A 10,870-nucleotide genomic window follows, 5' to 3' on the forward strand; every position below is an offset into this window, starting at 1 on the left:
TTGGCCAGTCAGTTAGACACTTACTCATAATATGTTACTCATTATGAGTTACAGCGACACGTGGATACACTCATAGTATCAACATCCCCCATATCACCAGTGAGTGACTCAAACCATTGGCCCGCCTGTAGCGCACCCCAACACGGGAGAGGAGGGGAACCGCCTATTTAAATTTAAATCTAATTGGGTGAAGCGTTCACATGTCAACTGCTGGTGGCGTCAGCTCTGAAAGTAGAACAGCCCACGGAACAGAGCGCAGAGTAACTGAGGCTAACCGCGGGTAAACACCTGCACGGTGAGAGGAATGCTTATCAACTCTGTCTTAGAATGTTAGTAGCTCTGTCTGCGTAGGTGTTAACTGGTGAAAACAGGTACAAATGACCTGCTATCTAGAAGAAAAAGAAACGCACACCTATTTAGGCGAGGTGCTGGCTAGCGGAGTAGAAAGCTTGAAAATAAAAGAGAGCAGCACACTCTAGGACTGCTAGACAGACATGTACTCACTCACACATACACACAGTTAAGGCTCTGCGTTCCATGTATTTGCGTCGCTCTCTCTCTCTCTCTCACACACACAGAGAGAAAGAGAGAGAGAAGAACAGACCAATCAGTTAGGCCCTAGGGAATAATCTTCATGGTTAAAAAGGCAATTTTATGCAGTCTGGTGGGGATCATTAGAGACTAGTTACAGCTCATCTCTGAGGGATCCGACTGCGCCCTGAATATTGTTATTAGGTAGCCTAGTGGTTAGAGCGTTGGACAAGTAACCGAAAGGTCGCTGGGTGGAATCCCGAGCTGACAAGGTCAAAATCTGTCGTTCTGCCCCTGAACAAGGCATTTAAACCACTGTTCCTAGGCAGTCATTGAAAATAAGAATTTGTTCTTAACTGACTTGCCTAGTTAAATAAAGGTTAAAAACAAATAATTTAAAAAACGTGGTGGTGTGCTGTCTGTAGACATTGGAATCATTATTTTGATAATACTGCCTCCATGTGTCCACTGGCAGACCTACAGTTACTACATCACATTACCTCATCCTTCACGTAAAATCAGGGGGAATGACATCGCTGGCTGCCTCCTTCCCTACCCCTCAGTAGGACCTTCCTGGACCAATGTAGCGAGGACCTGAAATTAAGAGAGCATTCAGCAGCATGTTGGCATTACCTCAATACTACAACAAATATTCTGAAGCCAAAATCATACCAATCACTAATGCAGAACTCTTGCATAACGTGCACTGAGGAAGGCACTGTTCCGAAAACATTGGTGATACCCAATAAATAATTGGAAGCATATATATTATGCGACTTTATTTATTTAAACGTACCTCTCCATTTGTCAGCACCTCTGACTATTTTGGGTGTGCATTAACTGCTGCTTTTATTTATTTTTTAATGAACCCAAATGCAATAAAACATTATTGACACAGGATTCACGTAGATTTTTTTATTATAAACATTGGAAAGGCAATCGTGAAACACAATTGTCCTAATGTTCTGGGAGTTGGGGGTGCTGGATAACATTTGGATAATTGGAATAACACCATTGAGAAGAATGTTGGTTTCATAATAACAGTATATTTGATATTATAATATTGGAGGATGATCAGAAAAAAAGCCAAGCAATAACTGTACAGCCTCACACACACACATAGCAAGCACACACAATTTTGACATGCATGCCCAACACACACCACCTGGGTGGTCCATACCCATACAGGAAGCCATGGGTGGGCTACAGAGGCTACTTCTGCCTTACTGAGTTCGAGGGGTAAGGCGCAGACACCCAAAAAGTATCATCCCATTACGGAACATCCATTGATTGAATATGGGCTGATTCAGCCTTACAAATTTGTAAGTGTGCCACCGAGCTTCTGACCCTGGAAGGCAAACTAAAGAACAACATTTTAATAACAGTAGAACAGCCTTTACTTGAACTGGTTTGAGAACATTTGAAAATACTAAATACATGATGGAAAGCTAATGCCTTTATAGCATTGAATGTGGCTTTGTTGTGCCATTATAGAGTCAGCATTTGGACTTCATAACGTCCCGTTTGTTCAAGGGAAAACAAATATACAAGCAGTTATATATACATTATTTCCACATTGTTTCAGTGCTTGTTTTAAAGCATATATTTCTGTGTATGGTATTGGTTATTTTGCATTCTCATTTCGCTACCCTTACTTCAACTGCTTAAGATGGAATTGTCTTCCCATTTCAATCCACACAGGTAACCAAGAGAAATGTATATTTTGTACGAAGAGAAGAAATCACTAGCTTCATCAGTAGTAGTTATATAAATCACATGTTCAATATAAATATGATATACTTTGAGTACAGACTTGCAGAAGCCAAAATAAAGAACAATAGGACATATAAAACTAAATAACGGATCATATGGGGGACATACTGGATCTTTTATGATCTTAGAGAGATGTTTAATGCCAGGTTTAGCTGGTCCCATCGTCACTGTCCTGCCATCCCCTGGGGCAGATCCAGAACTTTCACTTAGTCATGTATTGATGTCAATGGGAGACTAAGTGTAAATTCAACTTAACTGGAAGCTAGGATTCACTCCATACACCATAGTAGTTGGCAAAACAGCACAAAAAGATTTGGGTACAAGTCTCGCAAAGGTTGGGTTTGCATTGGAATTTGAGCAGCACTCTGTAATGGCTGCCTCCTTCCAACTAGTGTGTCACATGTCTGAGAAGAGACACAGAGAGAGAGAGTGACGATTGAGAGAAAAACAGTGAGATACATTACATTAGAGACAACAACATGTAATGCTTTTACATAACCTCTCTGCTTACACAGATGATCACGATACATGCTACAGTGCATTTGGAAAGTATTCAGACCCCTTCCCCTTTTCCATTTTTTGTAACGTTACAGCCTTATTCTAAAATGTATTTTAAAAATCCTCATCAATGTACACACAATACAGGTTTTTGACATTTTTGCAAATGTGTATATATATATATATTTTTTTTTAAACATACCTTACGTAAGTATTCAGACCCTTTGATATGAGACTCGAAAAAGAGCTCAGGTGCATCTTGTTTCCATTGATCATCCTTGAGATATTTTCACAACTTGATTGGAGTCCACCTGCGGTAAATTCAATTGATTGGACATGATTTGGAAAGACACACATCTGTCTATATAAAAAGGTCCCAAAGTTGAAAGTGCATGACACAATGTCAAAGGAATTGTTCGTAGAGCTCCGAGACAGGATTGTGTCGAGGCACAGATCTGGGGAAGGGTACCAAAAAATGTCCAAGAACACAGTGGCCTCCATAATTCTTAAATGGAAGAAGTTTGGAACCACCAAGACTCTTCCTAGTGCTGGCCGCCTGGACGAACTGAATTGGTGGAGAAGGGCCTTGGGTCATGGAGGTGAACAAGAACCCAATGGTCACTCTGACAGAATTCCATAGTTCCTCTGTGGAGAAGGACAGACGGAAGGACAACCATCTCTGCAGAACTCCACCTATCAGGCCTTTATGGAAGAGTGGCCAAACGGGAAGCCACTCCTCAGTAAAAGTTAAGTTTTCAAAATGGACCGATGACCATGAGAAACAAGAGGTTGAACTCTTTGGCCTGAAAGCCAAGAGTCACGTCTGGAGGAAACCTGGCACCATCTCTACGGTGAAGCATGGTAGGTGGCAGTGGCAGGTCGAGGCAAAATAAAAAAGTAAAGAGAGATCCTTGATGAAAACCTGCTCCAGAGTGCTCAGGATCTCAGACTGGGGGCGAAAGTCAGGAAACGCAGGAGCGGCTTGACAGAATGTCCTTGAGTGGCCCAGCCAGAGCCCAGACTTGAACCCAATCAAACATCTCTGGAAAGACCTGGAAATAGCTGTGCAGCGACACTTCCCATCCAACCTGACAAAGCTTGAGAGGATCTGCAGAGAAGAATGGGAGAAACTCCCCAAAAACAGAACAATACCCAAAAATAATCGAGTCTGTAGTTGCTGCCAATGGTGCTTCAACAAAGTACTGAGTAAAGGGTCTGAATATTTATGTAAAATGTAAAATGTAAAATGTAAAAATGTCAAACAACCTGTTTTTGCTTCGTCATTATGGGGTAACGTGTGTACATTGATGCAGGGGGAGAAAATGATGTAATCAATTTTAGAAGGCTGTAACGTAACAAAATGTGGAAAAAGTCAAGGGGTCTGAATACTTTCCCAGATCACTGTATGTTGTGGCTTTGAACATTGTTACAAAAAGGTGACGTCCAACAGGATGAACAGACAAGACACTAGAAATCTGCATTATTAGACTACATATGCATAATTCATTAATGAAGAGGAACATAATGAACAAGGTTGGAACAGAACAAGATGGTCAAACAAGTGACGAATGACAAAGAGAGAGGATCAAGGAACCCAGAATCCGGGAACGTTTGGGTGAGGCAAAATAACAAGAGTGAGATGTCATGAAGATTTATATGAAAACAAACAGTGGTTTATGACAATCCACAGCCCAAACTCCAAAACAGGGTCAAAACAAAGGCGATGAACAACAACTGAAGAAGAACAGGGACAAATGAAGAGGAGGATTGTGAAACAGAAGAGTTGGAAGGTCTAATAAGGACCTGCTCGGTGTAGAGGGCCTTCACTACACACCAGCTCTGAGTTGATGAAGTTCTGCAGGTGGCAGAAGGTGCACCTGTTACAGGTACACATACAGCGCAGCCGAGCATGACTAAGGTGAGAGGTGCACCCACCCACCCACCCACACACACCACACACACACACACACACATACACAGGCACAAAGAAGAAGAGAGTTAGATCAAAGACCGATGTCACCAGAAGGTCTGAGCTCTTTGGGCCATAGAGCTCATCTGTTATGGGGTTAAAAACCAAGAGCACCCACTCAGGAAGAGAGGAGGATAATTGTCTAATTGAACAAAGGGAGAGCATGACCATAAGTCTGATTCATTGTAATCTTCACCTCACATCATCTCCAAATAGCCACTTTGGATCATTTTCAACATTGTTAAAATGTCCTTACGCCACCACAGCATTAGAGGTCCATAGATTAAATAAAAATGCACTCGATTAAGTATGTGATACGTTGATGCTGTCCCCCATGTGTTGGCTACAGTTCTGAGGAGTACAGTTCAGATGAGTCCAGTCCACCGTGACAGAGAGGTGATCAGTGTGGACAACAGTCTGACAGAGAAGTGAGAAAAGGGGCATGCAAGGGCAGTAAACATACAATTGCAGCAAATGGCAAATTGAATCCACCGCATTAACCACCATGTCTAACCAAGATGGTGGATACTGTTCACCCCAAGAGTTCAGAGTCTCTATATTTCAATGTGAAGTGTCACCAATTTGGGAAGTGAGGGATGAGGTAGAATTTAACAGCTAAGGGGCAGTTTTGGGGCTTGAGGTAGGAGCAGTTTTGGGGCAATAGGTTTTACAGCATGAGATGAGGTCTTAAAATATTTAAAATTATTTATTTTAGGGATTGTGGATAGGGTTTAAGGGCTTAAGGTAGAGCTTTACACAGAACCCAAACCAGCTGCGCGCATGTGCCATTGTGCATAAATGTATTTTGTCCCCCTACACCAAACGCAATCATGACACGCAGGTTAAAATATCAAAACAAACTCTGAACCAATGAAATTAATTTGGGGACAGGTCGAAAAGCATTAAACATGTATGGCAATTTAGCTAGTTAGCTTGCACTTGCTAGCTAATTTGTCCTATTTAGCTAGCTTGATGTTGCTAGCTAATTTGTCCTGGGATATAAACATGGAGTTGTTATTTTACCTGAAATGCACAAGGTCCTCTACTCAGACAATTAATCCAAACATTAAACTGCCAAACAAATCGTTTCTAGTCATCTCTCCTCCTTCCAGACTTTTTCATCTTTGAACTTATATGGTGATCAGCATCTAAACTTTCATAGTATTACCACAACTACTGGCAAAACAGTTTGTCTTTTAATCACCCACATGGGTATAACCAATGAGAAGATGGCACGTGGGTACCTGCTTCTATAAACCAATGAGGAGATGGGAGAGGCAGGACTTTCAGCGCGATCTACGTCAGAAATAGAAAGGAGTTCTATTTTAGCCCTTGGCATCGCAGACGCTCGTTGGCGCGTGCGAGCAGTGTGGGTGCAATAATTGAATAACATGGATTTCAAAATGTATTTTGCAACGCACGCGACATGTCCGGTCTGGTCAGCATGTTAGGGTTTGAGCGAGGGATGTTACGGTTCGACATAGGGCCTAAAACAACAGAGTGACCCACTACCCACGGGTGCATGGCCATGGTGGTGAGTTTGGTGTAGATGTCTTTGCAGGGTGCTTCTGCCGTGTTGCAGGTGAAGGCCTGTGGAGGGGGCATCTTGTGCTTCCTACAGAACTCCAGAGGGGTGAGGGCGTATAGCTGCTTGGTCTCCTGGAGGTCCGACTTGGCTGCGATCATTTACATTACATTTAAGCATTTAGCAGGCTCTTATCCAGAGCGACTTAGTGGAACAGCCACTACAATTGCATCTAAATCATTTAAGGCATGGTGGGGATTATTATTATCCTAGGTATTCCTTGAAAGGTGTCTCCGGAAGGTGGTGATTGACTCCGCTGTCCTGGCGTCGTGAGGGAGTTTGTTCCACCATTGGGGGCCAGAGCAGCGAACAGTTTTGACTGGGCTGAGCGGGAACTGTTCTCAGTGGTAGGGAGGCGAGCAGGCCAGAGGTGGATGAACACAGTGCCCTTGTTTGGGTGTAGGGCCTGATCAGCGTGCCGTTCCCCTCACAGCTCCGTAGGCCACCATGGTCTTGGCGGATGTTTGGCCAGTGGAGAAATGTGAAGAACTTTTGCACCAGACGGGCTGCTTCTGGATGAGTTGTAGGGGTTAATGGCACAGGCAGTTGCCAACAGCTGCAGTAGGCGGGAGATGACAAGTGCCTGGATTAGGACCTGCGCCGCATCCTGTGTGAGGCTTGGTCTACTCTGGCGGATGTTGTAGAGCATGAACCTACAGGAGGGCCACCGCCATGATGTTGGTTGAGAACGACAGGGTGTTGTCAGGATCACGCCAAGGTTCTTGCGCTCTGGGAGGAGGACACAATGGAGTTGTCAACCGTGATGGCGAGATCATGGAAGGGCAGTCCTTCCCCGGGAGGAAGAGCAGCTCTCTTGCCGAGGTTCAGCTTGAGGTGGTGATCCATCCACTTGATATGTCTGCCAGACATGCAGAGATGCATTCCTGGTCATCAGAAGGGGGAAAGGAGAAGATTAATTGTGTGTCTTGGTGTCCATGAAGTACTTGGTGTATAGCGAGAATAGGAGAGGGCAAACAGGCAGTGGGATATCATCATGTCTTGGTGTCCATGAAGTATTGCTGCAAAAGGCAGAGGGATATTGTTATTGGACACTGTCGTTTTCCATTCAGCAATATACTTTTTTTAAAGACAATAAAAATATGTAAACGCTCCAGAGAAGCACATATTGTTAATAATATGGTAATAACAGATGGTTTCCGCTTTAAAAACATTTACTTTCATTCAGTGGTACTGTAGATTAGAATAGTATTGCCATCTTGAAAGACTAAATAGACAAACAAGGATGGTAGAAGGACTGGTTGTAAATGGCACATACAGTGCCTTGCGAAAGTATTCGGCCCCCTTGAACTTTGCAAACTTTTGCCACATTTCAGGCTTCAAACATAAAGATATAAAACTGTATTTTTTTGTGAAGAATCAACAACAAGTGGGACACAATCATGAAGTGGAACGACATTTATTGGATATTTCAAACTTTTTTAACAAATCAAAAACTGAAAAATTGGGCGTGCAAGGACTACCAAGGACTGTGGGCTCTCCTTCTCCATGGCCGACGTGAGTAAGACATTTAAACGTGTTAACCCTCGCAAGGCTGCCGGCCCAGATGGCATTCCTAGCTGCGTCACCAGAGCATGCTCAGCATTTTATAACAAAGTCCATCCTCCTGGATGTTCATGACAAACAACAGATGTATGGAATGGGTCACAAGGTTACTAATAATTCACAGCAAACAGTATCTGCTGTAAATACTGTCCTTATTGTGTAGAGACCAGGGTCTGGCCCCCCAACTCCATACTGGAGCCATCTCGCCCTTGTACCCCAGTACAAAAACATTAACTCATGCTCTTTAATGCGGTACCACCCAAAGACATAATAAATCTCCTGTCAGTGTTAAATCTCCCAGAGGCCCACTTTCAGTTCACACAGACACAATAGAGTTATAAGAACACTCTTTTCTGTTGCATAAAACAACCATTTGATGCAATTACGGCATTACAACATATTCTTGCAATTTTGTCCTCACATAACATTTTCAATATCTCCCTATCCCAGTCTGCTGTCCCCACATGTTTCAATATGGCTCCATTGTTCCTGTACCCAAGAAGGCTAAGGTAACTGAACTCAATGACTATCGCCCCATAGCACACACTTCTGTCATCGTGAAGTGCTTTGAGAGACTAGTCAAGGATCATATCATCTCCACCTTACCTGCCACCCTAGACCCACTTCAATTTGCACACCGACCCAATAGGTCCACAGATGATGCAATCGCCATCACACTGCCCTACCATCTGTACAAGACGAATACCTATGTAAGAATGCTGTTCATTGACTACAGCTCAGCATTCAACACCATAGTACCCTCCAAGCTCATCATTAAGCTTGAGGTCCTGGGTCTCAACCCCGCCCTGTGCAACTGGGTCCTGGACTTCCCGAAGGGCAGCCCCCAGGTGGTGAAGGTAGGAAACATCTCCACTTCGCTGACCCTCAACACTGGGGCCCCACAAGGGTGCGTTCTCAGCCCCCTCCTGTACTCCCTATTCATCCATGACTACGTGGCCATGCACGCCTCCAACTCAATCATCAAGTTTGCAGACGACACAACAGTAGTGGGCTTGATTACCAAAAATGACAAGACAGCTTATAGGCAGGATGTGAGGGCACTCGGAGTGTGGTGTCAGGAAAACAACCTCTCACTCAACGTCAACAAAACAAAAGGAGACGATCGTGGACTTCAGGAAACAGCAGAGGGAACACCCCCGTATCCACATCGACGGGACAGCAGCGGAGAAGGTGGAAACCTTCAAGTTCCTCGGCGTACACATCACAGACAACCTGAAATGGTCCACCCACACATACAGTGTTGTGAAGGCGGTGCAACACCTAAAACCCTCACAAACTTTAACAGATGCACATTTCAGAGCATCCTGTCGGGCTGTATCACCACCTGGAACAGCAACTGCACAGCCCTCAACCGCAAGGCTCTACAGAGGGTGGTGCGGTCTGCACAACGCATCACCAGGGGCAAACTACCTGCCCTCCAGGACACCTACAGCACCCGAAGGCCAAAAGGATCAAAGACAACAACCACCCGAGCCACTGCCTGTTCACCCCGCTATCATCCAGAAGGCAAGGTCAGTAAAGGTGTATCAAAGATGGACCGAGAGACTGAAAAATAGCTTCTCTCTGAAGGCCATCAGACTGTTAAACAGACATCACTAACACAGAGAGGCTGCTGCCTACATACAAACTTTAATAAATGGATCACTAGTCAGTTTAATAATGCCACTTTAATAATGTTTACATATCTTGCATGACTCATCTCATATGTATATACTGTATTTTATACCATCTATTGCATCTTGCCTATGCTGCTCGGTCATCACTCATCGATTTATTTATATGTATATATTCTTATTCCATTCCTTTACTTAGATTTGTGTGTATTAGGTAGTTGTTAGATATTGCTGCACTGTCGGAACTAGGAGCACAAGCATTTTGCTACACTCGCAATAACATCTGCTAACCATGTGTATGTGACCAATAAAATTTGATTTGAGTGCGTATCTGTCTGTCTGTGCGTTTTCAGGTCGGTCTGTCTGTGTGTTCTCAAGTCTGTCTGTGTGTGTCTGTATAGCTGTCTGTCTGTGTGTGTCTGTATAGATGCCTGCCAGTGTGTGTCTGTATAGATGCCTGCCTGTGTGTGTCTGTATAGATGCCTGCCTGTGTGTGTCTGTATAGATGCCTGTCTGTGTGTGTCTGTATAGATGCCTGTCTGTGTGTGTCTGTATAGATGCCTGTCTGTGTGTGTCTGTATAGATGCCTGTCTGTGTGTGTCTGTATAGATGCCTGCCTGTGTGTGTCTGTATAGATGCCTGCCTGTGTGTGTCTGTATAGATGCCTGCCTGTGTGTGTCAGTATAGATGCCTGCCTGTGTGTGTCTGTATAGATGCCTGCCTGTGTGTGTCTGTATAGATGCCTGCCTGTGTGTGTCTGTATAGATGCCTGCCTGTGTGTGTCTGTATAGATGCCTGCCTGTGTGTGTCTGTATAGATGCCTGCCTGTGTGTGTCTGTATAGATGCTGCCTGTGTGTGTCTGTATAGATGCCTGCCTGTGTGTGTCTGTATAGATGCCTGCCTGTGTGTGTCTGTATAGATGCCTGCCTGTGTGTGTCTGTATAGATGCCTGCCTGTGTGTGTCTGTATAGATGCCTGCCTGTGTGTGTCTGTATAGATGACTGCCTGTGTGTGTCTGTATAGATGCCTGCCTGTGTGTGTCTGTATAGATGCCTGCCTGTGTGTGTCTGTATAGATGCCTGCCTGTGTGTGTCTGTATAGATGCCTGTCTGTGTGTGTGTCTGTATAGATGCCTGCCTGTGTGTGTCTGTATAGATGCCTGCCTGTGTGTGTCTGTATAGATGCCTGTCTGTGTGTGTCTGTATAGATGCCTGCCTGTGTGTGTCTGTATAGATGCCTGCCTGTGTGTGTCTGTATAGATTCCTGTCTGTGTGTGTCTGTATAGATGCCTGTCTGTCTGTGCATGCTGTGGTAAC

This window comes from Oncorhynchus masou, chromosome 5, assembly GCF_036934945.1.
Source record: "Oncorhynchus masou masou isolate Uvic2021 chromosome 5, UVic_Omas_1.1, whole genome shotgun sequence".
Taxonomy (NCBI): domain Eukaryota; kingdom Metazoa; phylum Chordata; class Actinopteri; order Salmoniformes; family Salmonidae; genus Oncorhynchus; species Oncorhynchus masou.